Below are 10,295 nucleotides of genomic sequence, written 5' to 3'. Positions count from 1 at the left end.
TGCTCTTCATAAAATACCCAGGAAAAAGAAAGAGGAATTAGATTTGAGGAGTGGGAACTTAATTTAGTCGGGCTAGGTCTGAGTGTTGTGTTCCGGGGCTGGCAATCCAGGCGGCTGTTTTTCAGAAGAGAAGGAGGAGAACTGAAAATCCATACTGGAGTGCTGATTCAGCAGTCAGTCCTCTTTTCCCCCTCCCTCACACTTTATCTCTCTCCCTCCCTCCTTCCCCTCCCCTCTCCTCTCTCCCTCCTCCCTCTCTCCTCTCTCCCTCCTCCCTCTCTCCCTCCTCCCTCTCTCCCTCCTCCCTCCTCCCTCTCTCCTCTCTCCTCTCTCCCTCTCTCCTCTCTCCCTCCTCTCTCCCTCCTCCCTCTCTCCTCCCTCTCTCCTCTCTCCCTCCTCCCTCCTCCCTCTCTCCCTCCTCCCTCTCTCCTCTCTCCCTCCTCCCTCTCTCCCTCCTCCCTCTCTCCTCTCTCCTCTCTTCCTCCTCCCTCGTCCCTCTCTCCTCTCTCCTCTCTCCCTCCTCCCTCTCTCCTCTCTCCTCTCTCCCTCCTCCCTCCTCCCTCTCTCCTTTCCTGTTATTGCTCCAGGAGTGAGACAGTGTTTTTCAAAAGCACTTTGGATTCCTTCAGTACTAACAGACATCTAAGAGAGGAGACATCCAAGACCCCTCTGTTCTCTCTCCCCATCTCTCTCCCTCTCCATCTCTCTCTCCATCTCTCTCTCCATCTCTCTCCCCCTCTCCCCCTCTCCCTCTCCATCTCTCTCTCCCTCTCTCCCTCTCCATCTCTCTCTCTCCCTCTCCATCTCTTTCTCCATCTCTCTCCCCCTCTCCCTCTCCATCTCTCTCTCCCTCTCTCCCTCTCTCTCCATCTCTCTCCCCATCTCTCTCTCCCTCTCCATCTCTCTCCCCATCTCTCTCTCCCTCTCCATCTCTCTCTCCATCTCTCTCCCCCTCTCCCTCTCCATCTCTCTCTCCCTCTCCCTCTCTCTCCCTCTCTCTCCCTCTCTCTCCCTCGCTCTCTCCCTCTCCCTCTCCATCTCTCTCTCGCTCTCTCTCCCTCTCTCTCTCCATCTCTCTCTCCCTCTCCCTCTCCATCTCTCTCTCCCTCTCTCTCCATCTCTCTCTTCCTCTCTCTCTCCCTCTCCATCTCTCTCTCCCTCTCTCCCTCTCTCTCCATCTCTCTCTCCCTCTCTCCCTCTCCATCTCTCTCCCTCTCCATCTCTCTCTCCCTCTCTCTCCATCTCTCTCCCTCTCCATCTCTCTCCCTCTTTTTTAACACTGTCTCTTCTCCGCCCCAATACGTTGGGTCTCAATGTGGCGCCGTAGGGTCGTAGAGGGAAGTAAATAGACTCCTGTCAAAAGTGGTGAGGGAGAAAAATAGGAAGCGCTCCACATGCTCTGACCCTGTAACCTGAGCAGAGCAGATCGGACCGCTACCACGGTAACACGCCACTCCCCGCCACGGAGAGAGAGGTAAACTAGATGAAAGGTTTCACTGGGACCAGGTGCTGCATTCTGGGTATAAGGACGGGGTTAGGGGGTCATTTTAGGGGGTTCATTTGGGGGGTTGGGGGTGTCATATGATCACCTCAGTATCAAAAGTAGTGCGTCTCATCTGATCTACCCCCTCCCTCTCTCCTCCCCCTCCCCTGGGTTTTACACCCTCCAAACAAATACATTTTCGTGTCACGCTGTCACGGCAGCCCACTCCAACACACATCTGTGGTTCTGTGCTTGGACGGTCCTGACAGCCAAGAGGTGCAGGGTTCACGTGAGAAATAGGCTCCCCGGTTGATCTCTAAAAGCATGATAAATCTGACATGTGCATTCTCATTTTCAGAGAGACACATAACCAGTGTACACGAATGTAGGTGTCACAGAGGGAATACGGATTAGATTAATGTGAGGAGAGGGGGAGAAACGCGTGCACGCTGACGCACAAACACACACAAGCCAGACACGTACACACACAGTGTGTCCCACAGTATCAGACACGACCTCACACAGTGTGTCCCACAGTATCCCACACTATCAGACACATTGTGTCCCACAGTATCAGACACGAACTCACACAGTGTGTCCCACAGTATCTTGCGGGGCTATCTGGTATAACACTCTCTGGCCAGAGCGCTTTCATTGTGTCTCTCCACAGCTAGGAAAGGACCAGCAGCATTAAAACACCGTGAGGCTGAGAGAGAACACAATAGCAGTCAGAGTGATTTAGCCAGAACTTGTCATGATAATCTGCTGCTGCTGGGTTCCAGGGATGCCCTGCGCTAGGGGAAGGGGAGAGGGGCACGACTGGCAGTCGACACCTGCCTGCCTGACTGCTAGGGTAGAGGGATTAGAGACCCAGACTACTTCCTGGTCACTGATCTGCTCTGACTCTAATCACAATGTACACTTCATGTTTGCTACCATCTTCACTCTGTCGGTCTACGTGCGTGCACGTGGGTGGAGTGGTATTTTTGGAGCAGCGGACACCTTTTGGTAATATGATATCCTCGCCGGTCCCACTCCCATTCACTAGGGGGCGATAGCACCGCTTTTATTTTTTGTTTTTGCATTTTGTGAAAAGAAAGAAGAGTCAGTCACCTTCTCTTGCTAGTAGTAGCAAGCTAGCTAGCCTTTTTAACTGACGTGAAATGGTCAGTCCTGGAAAATATTATTCTACTTGTTGGTGTAACCTAAAACATTATCCCAGTTTGATATGCTGCTTGTGTATTAATTCCCAGCTAAGATATTACTTTATCAAGTTTTGGTCACGGAGTAAAAAAGCCCATGGCTAGCTAGTTGGCTACAGTAGGTTCTACCAGTTAACAATGGCCTGGAATAACTAGTTATTACTTCTAAAGAAAATACCTTTGGGTGGATTCTTGTTGTTTTGTTTACTGTTTGAACAGTCGCTGAGAATATATTTGGTTATCAATGCAAAATAGGCTACTTTGATGAATAGCCTATATATAGCCTAGCAACATCACTGCCCACACGGCCATGGAAGGAATGATACGGCGTGTCTACATTTTTAGGAAGTCAAAAGTATGTTGAGTGCCGGAGCGTATTACAAGGTGCCGGCCCTTTTGTGAACAAAAATGACATCGCAACACTCCGAATCTTGTGTCTGCTTAGAGCTTGTGGTAAGCTTTACTCTGAAGGCTTCTCTCAGCTCAGAGCTGACGGTTCATGGTGTCGCTAATGGCCTGTGTGTGTGTGTGTGTGTGTGTGTGTGTGTGTGAGATAGAAGCCTGTGTTGAATCCCCAAACCTCAAACATCTTCTCCAGCCCCCCCCCCCCCTCGTCCCCCCCTCCCCTGGCCCGTCCAGGGCACCTCGTAAAGCATCCGAATCAATTTGCTTTAAAAACACGTTTTTCAGAAACTTATTAGGCGCTTTAGAGATATATTATATACCTTCAGCCGCGGAGGCAAGAAAAATCGCAGGTGCCTCGGCAGCCCATTTCTCCAGCGGAGCAAAACGATGCTGTAGCCCTGTCACTGGGGAGCTGTAAAGCAGGAACACACCTCGCCAGCCCACCGGCCTGCTGCCTGCCTGCCGCACTCGCACCGCCGCCCGCCGCGGGCATAAAGCGGGCATAAATCAAGATAATTCTCCGCATGCCTTGAACTCCGACCCCGCCACAATTCATTGGGATGTCAACAGCTAGCGAAGAGAGGGAGTGAGAGAGAGAGAGTGAAAGAGAGATAAAGGAAGAGAAGGAAGGATGAAAAGGAGGGGAAAAGTAGGGAGAAAGAAGGAGGAGGAGGAAAAGGAAGAGGAGGAAATAACAGGGGAAAGTGGAATGAGAGTTGGTGGAATCCTGCTTCTGAGGGGAGGTGAAGTTACAGATGGAGAGAGGGAGAGGGGGAGGAAGAGACGGAGAAGGAGAGAGGGAGAGGAAAGGAGGAGGGGTGTGTGTTGCGATTAGTCACCATCCAGATTGAGGCCCCATTGCATCTAAATGGTCTCTCTTTATGAACCATTTATCTTGTGCTCAGGCCATTTTCATTACACCCAAAACGGGTTGGGAGCTACCAGCTGGATGATACTGCATAGTGGGAAATTAATAACCCTCCATCTCTGCCTTACTTTCCCTTCACCCATCTCACATCCCACACAACCCTCCCCACTATATTCTATACACTATGTCCAGTACCCCAACCCCCACTTTCTCTGAGGGTCCTGCATATACGAGTTGGAAGACATTTGCTTATGGCGGCTTTGTTGCTATTTGCATCTCTGCATCCCTGGCAGTCATTCAATTTATCAAGTCTCTTAGCCTTTGCACACACCCCCCCCCCCCCTCCCCCCATTTCCACTTTCCTAACACAAACAATTCATCCTTAGCATTTAAAATTCTCCCAGCGCCCTGACACACCGATACTGCTGCCGGGAGCCAGCCAGCCGCCGAAGGAGAGAGAGGGGGAGAGAGAGAGAGACAGAGAGAGGGGGAGAGAGAGAGAGAGAGAGAGAGAGAGAGAGAGAGAGAGCGAGAGAGAGGGGGGAGAGAGAGGGGGAGAGAGAGAGAGAGGGGGAGAGAGAGGGGGAGAGAGAGGGAGAGAGGGGGAGAGAGAGGGGGAGAGAGAGAGAAAGAGAGAGAGAGAGAGAGAGAGAGAGAGAATATAGTATATGGAATGAAAGAAAGTGAGAGACTGAAACAGCACTAGACAGAGAAAGCGAGGGAGAAAGAGAGTAGAGCTTTTATTAATTCCCCTGTCCTGATTTCTTCCTGTTAACGTAGAAGAAGTGGAGGAACTGACCCCCCAGGACTCTTAAAGAATGCCTGGAGCCTGGCGGAGAAAAGGAGGAGGGAGGAGAGCTGTTATTAAATACGTGCCTAGACGGCTTGCACCAGGGAGGAAGGAATGAATAGGGGGGACTTCAAAATGGCCTCTCCTAAGAGCACTGTCACACATGAGAACCATTCAGCACTGGGCTGGCTTGTTGAGCTGAGCGTCGGTGAGGAGAGAGAGGGGCTGAGATATGGGCCGATGTGACAGCGGTGACACATATTAAAGAGGGACAGCATTACAGCATATTAATGGCTGCCGTCAGCTAACAGGAAGAAGAGGGAATTAGCCCGATACTGTTGCTAGAGAGAGATACAGCTTTAACCCACTGGTTGATAAGGAATTAGAGGATTAATGGAGGCTACATACAGTACTGTAACACATGCTGACCTGTGAAAACACTAGTTAACTAGTAGTGGTCTTTTTAGTCTATCTATAACGAGGGTTAATTCATATTGTGTTGTTGTCATTTTCTTAGGGAAAAGAAAGTAAAGGCTACCATGGTAACAAATGGTGAGCTTATTTTCACCCACGTATGCAATTGGATATGAAATCTCTCTTACCTCTCTTATAAAACAGTGGTCTATTAAACTAAATATAAAGATTTCAGATTATTGTATGGGACAATATACAAACGTTTTTTGAGATAGTTAGAAACGTTAGATTGAGTAAATGTCTTTATTGGTTTTCTTTGATCAGAGAGATGTAACGAATTGGAGGTTATTTAAAGCTGCAAAAGGTAACTTCTCAACCAACCAAGTTCACAGAACTGAAAGTCCAAGAGGTCTGTTTTTGCACGCCAGCTTCAAACAGCTGAAAATACAATATTTTGTTTATGATACCTATATTTCACAGTGGTTTAGATGGTACAATGATTCTCTACACTGTACCTGCATATTTTGACACATAAACTGAAATGATTTGAACTATTCAAATTTTAGCAGCGAGGAAATTCTGATTTCTGCATATTGCACCTTTAATGTGAAAATATATATGTACCGATTTGAAGGTTGTGTAATTCGATTTGGGGTGGGGTGGAGTCGCCAGAAATTCAGCTGAAATAAATGGGGTCCCCACTGAAAAAGTTTGAATATCAGTGTGTGAAAAGGTGCAATGCATTATTCATTAACTGCAGAACCTCTGACTGCTGTTTCCGTCTTGATTAGTCCAATCAAATGTGCAATGATGGCTAGTCTGGAGCATTTCCCTTTCATTTCTCTATAAATGTGCAATGTGTGATCACTGTAAATGGACGAGGGGACAGTAGACCAAGGAAACAGAGGAGTAGGCCCCTCACTGTCCCTCTCTTACTATGTCATCCACACTGACATACAATATATAATCTCACACATTGAAACCTCTCTCTCAATGACATCATGCCCAGGGCCACTCACCATCGCCGGCCCCCAGTTCGCCCACAGTCATGAATCAATTTAACCAAAAGCTTTTATCCAAAGCAACTTGCAAATCATCGACCCCCAGTTAAACACAGCAACGTAAAGTAGTAGGAGGAGGAGTGTGTGTGTATGTGTGAGCAGAGAGTTCAGCGTGCCTAGGGGAACCCATGACCCCCAGCAGCTCACAGGTCATGGTCCCAGTGCATTGTGATTGGACGAGGTGTGCTCCACGGGCTTAGAGGGTCCAGGGCCTGCCCGGGATGCCATGGATCCAGGGGGGATAGAGGGGGCCGAGGTCTGGCCCCTCTCTGGATCCACCAGACTGACCCCTCCATCAAAATATGGCTCCCATCCTATAGTGGCCCTCAGGCTATCAGCACCGTGCTGCTGCTGCTGCTACTACTACTGCAGCTGCTCACACAAACAAAGGAGGGAAAACTGTTTCTGAGACTTTTCTAAAATAACTGACAGAGGGAGAGAAAGAGAGAGGGAGAGAAAGAGAAAGAGAAAGAGAGAGAGAGAGAGAGAGAGAGAGAGAGAGAGAGAGAGAGAGAGAGAAAGAAAGAAAGAACGAAAGAGAGAGAGAGAGAGAGAGAGTTAGAGAGAGAGTTGGAGAGAGAGAGAGAGAGAGAAAGAGAGAGAGAGAGTTAGAGAGAGAGAGAGAGTTAGAGAGAGAGTTAGACAGAGACAGAGACAGAGACAGAGAGAGAGAAAAGGGCATGGATAACATCCCAAGAAGGAGTGACTTCAGTGAGGGACCTTCTGTTCCTTTCCCAGAGAGGAGCTACTCTACAGGGAGGCTCTCTCACATATCAATATCACTGCTACTGCTCTCACTCTCTCCTGCTCTGTCCCGCGCCAGGGGAACAGGTTAAAAGGCCCTCTGAGCACACAGGACTCCACTTTCATGAATCATGCAACTGAAGATGAAGAGAGTGAAAGAAAAATGAAGAAGAGAAAAATGCTTTGGAGGAGGGGAGAGGAGGAGGGGGGGAGAAAGGGGGTGGGGGTCCCCGAGATTCAAAGACACAAGCCTGGGAGGGTCGATGGTCACTGCTCTTCTCTGCACAACACACCACCACCAACCCCAGCTATCTATAGACAGTCATAGACATTGTATTGATCTAACTGTCTGACAGGAAGTCAAAATAAACTTTATTGAACACTTTAGCTAGAGCCAGTACGATCCAGACAATATAACTTCCAGCAGCAGCTCATTTTGGCTGTCGTATTCATCCTCTTGGAGAGGCTTTTTAAGGCCATAATAATATGATGACCTCATCAGGACAAACTCTGGGCCCTATAGTCAGAGCTATAGCTATATGTATCCTATAGTTATCGTCTAGGATATATTATCTTATCAGGTCACGTCATGTGGTCGGACAAAAACTAAGTGGTTCCATGAAAATGCAACACCTATATCCCTGTGAATTACTATGGACCAGGTGCTCTGTACCGGTCTGAAGTATCAGTATAGCTTTATGGGCCTGATTTTACAGTACCTGTCTGTGGCGTAACACAGTCCTCCCTAATGCCCCTCGCTCCATTTCTACATCACTGAACAATTTCCACAGCTGTACGCCGGATTACTTCCTGCAAATGGGAGAGGAAATGTAATTCCACTTTCCGGCGGGAACATTTTTACGAGCGTTTCTACACAGGTGTCGGTTGGAAAAAAGAGGAGAGAAAGCCTTAATGGAGTTATGCAAATTGACCAACGCTACATAATCCCCTGGATATAGGTATTTCACCAGAGATGAGAGTTGAACAGCTGTGTACGACAGAGATCCATGCACCCTACCCGCACACAGACATCTAAATACTGTATTTCATTTTGTTGTGTGAATCGAGTTTTCCCCCCGTCTTCTGTGTCAGTATCAGTCATTCTCTGTTTTCTGACACGCATTTCAATCATTGATATTTTCCCAGCAGGTAAATTCCATTCTGTTATATAGCTTTGTGTGTAGGTGTACCGTATGTACAGAATGCATGCTATTCTATTTATTCTGTTATATAGCTTTGTGTGTAGGTGTACCGTATGTACAGAATGCATGCTATTTATTCTGTTGATGTGTTAGTTTTCTATACTCTGTATATGGACAGGCAAATATACAAGGTCGTATGTTTAGCTATAGTGTGTGGAGTGTGTGTTCATCCAGTTTGATAGTGTGGGAGTGTGTTTACCTGTGTATGTTTAGCTATAGTGTGGGTGGAGTGTGTGTTTATCCAGTTTGATAGTGTGGGAGTGTGTTTACCTGTGTATGTTGTGTGTATGGGGAGCTTTATGTGAGCAGTAGTGGCATGTCTGAGGGTGTATGGTGTTCACGTTTATGCCTGTTTGACTGGGTTCAAGATGTACAGTGCCTTGCGAAAGTATTCGCCCCCCTTGAACTTTGCGACCTTTTGCCACATTTCAGGCTTCAAACATAAAGATATAAAACTGTATTTTTTTGTGAAGAATCAACAACAAGTGGGACACACTCATGAAGTGGAACGACATTTATTGGATATTTCAAACTTTTTTAACAAATCAAAAACTGAAAAATTGGGCGTGCAAAATTATTCAGCCCCTTTACTTTCAGTGCAGCAAACTCTCTCCAAAAGTTCAGTGAGGATCTCTGAATGATCCAATGTTGACCTAAATGACTAATGATGATAAATACAATCCACCTGTGTGTAATCAAGTCTCCGTATAAATGCACCTGCACTGTGATAGTCTCAGAGGTCCGTCAAAAGCGCAGAGAGCATCATGAAGAACAAGGAACACACCAGGCAGGTCCGAGATACTGTTGTGAAGAAGTTTAAAGCCGGATTTGGATACAAAAAGATTTCCCAAGCTTTAAACATCCCAAGGAGCACTGTGCACGCGATAATATTGAAATGGAAGGAGTATCAGACCACTGCAAATCTACCAAGACCTGGCCGTCCCTCTAAACTTTCAGCTCATACAAGGAGAAGACTGATCAGAGATGCAGCCAAGAGGCCCATGATCACTCTGGATGAACTGCAGAGATCTACAGCTGAGGTGGGAGACTCTGTCCATAGGACAACAATCAGTCGTATATTGCACAAATCTGGCCTTTATGGAAGAGTGGCAAGAAGAAAGCCATTTCTTAAAGATATCCATAAAAAGTGTCGTTTAAAGTTTGCCACAAGCCACCTGGGAGACACACCAAACATGTGGAAGAAGGTGCTCTGGTCAGATGAAACCAAAATTGAACTTTTTGGCAACAATGCAAAAGTTATGTTTGGCGTAAAAGCAACACAGCTGAACACACCATCCCCACTGTCAAACATGGTGGTGGCAGCATCATGGTTTGGGCCTGATTTTCTTCAGCAGGGACAGGGAAGATGGTTAAAATTGATGGGAAGATGGATGGAGCCAAATACAGGACCATTCTGGAAGAAAACCTGATGGAGTCTGCAAAAGACCTGAGACTGGGACGGAGATTTGTCTTCCAACAAGACAATGATCCAAAACATAAAGCAAAATCTACAATGGAATGGTTCAAAAATAAACATATCCAGGTGTTAGAATGGCCAAGTCAAAGTCCAGACCTGAATCCAATCGAGAATCTGTGGAAAGAACTGAAAACTGCTGTTCACAAATGCTCTCCATCCAACCTCACTGAGCTCGAGCTGTTTTGCAAGGAAGAACGGGAAAAATTTTCAGTCTCTCAATGTGCAAAACTGATAGAGACATACCCCAAGCGACTTACAGCTGTAATCGCATCAAAAGGTGGCGCTCCAAAGTATTAACTTAAGGGGGCTGAATAATTTTGCACGCCCAATTTTTCAGTTTTTGATTTGTTAAAAAAGTTTGAAATATCCAATAAATGTCGTTCCACTTCATGATTGTGTCCCACTTGTTGTTGATTCTTCACAAAAAAATACAGTTTTATATCTTTATGTTTGAAGCCTGAAATGTGGCAAAAGGTCGCAAAGTTCAAGGGGGCCGAATACTTTCGCAAGGCACTGTATGTGTTATGTGCGCTATTGTGAGCATATCAAGTGTGTGTGAGTGTGTTACAGGGTTTCTACATCAGTGTGTGTGTGTGTGTGTGTGTTATGGTGTGTATCTAGTATGTATGTGTTATGGTGTGTTAGGGTG

Source organism: Oncorhynchus clarkii, chromosome 18, assembly GCF_045791955.1.
Source record: "Oncorhynchus clarkii lewisi isolate Uvic-CL-2024 chromosome 18, UVic_Ocla_1.0, whole genome shotgun sequence".
NCBI classification, from domain to species: domain Eukaryota; kingdom Metazoa; phylum Chordata; class Actinopteri; order Salmoniformes; family Salmonidae; genus Oncorhynchus; species Oncorhynchus clarkii.
This window is presented reverse-complemented; position numbering follows the sequence as displayed.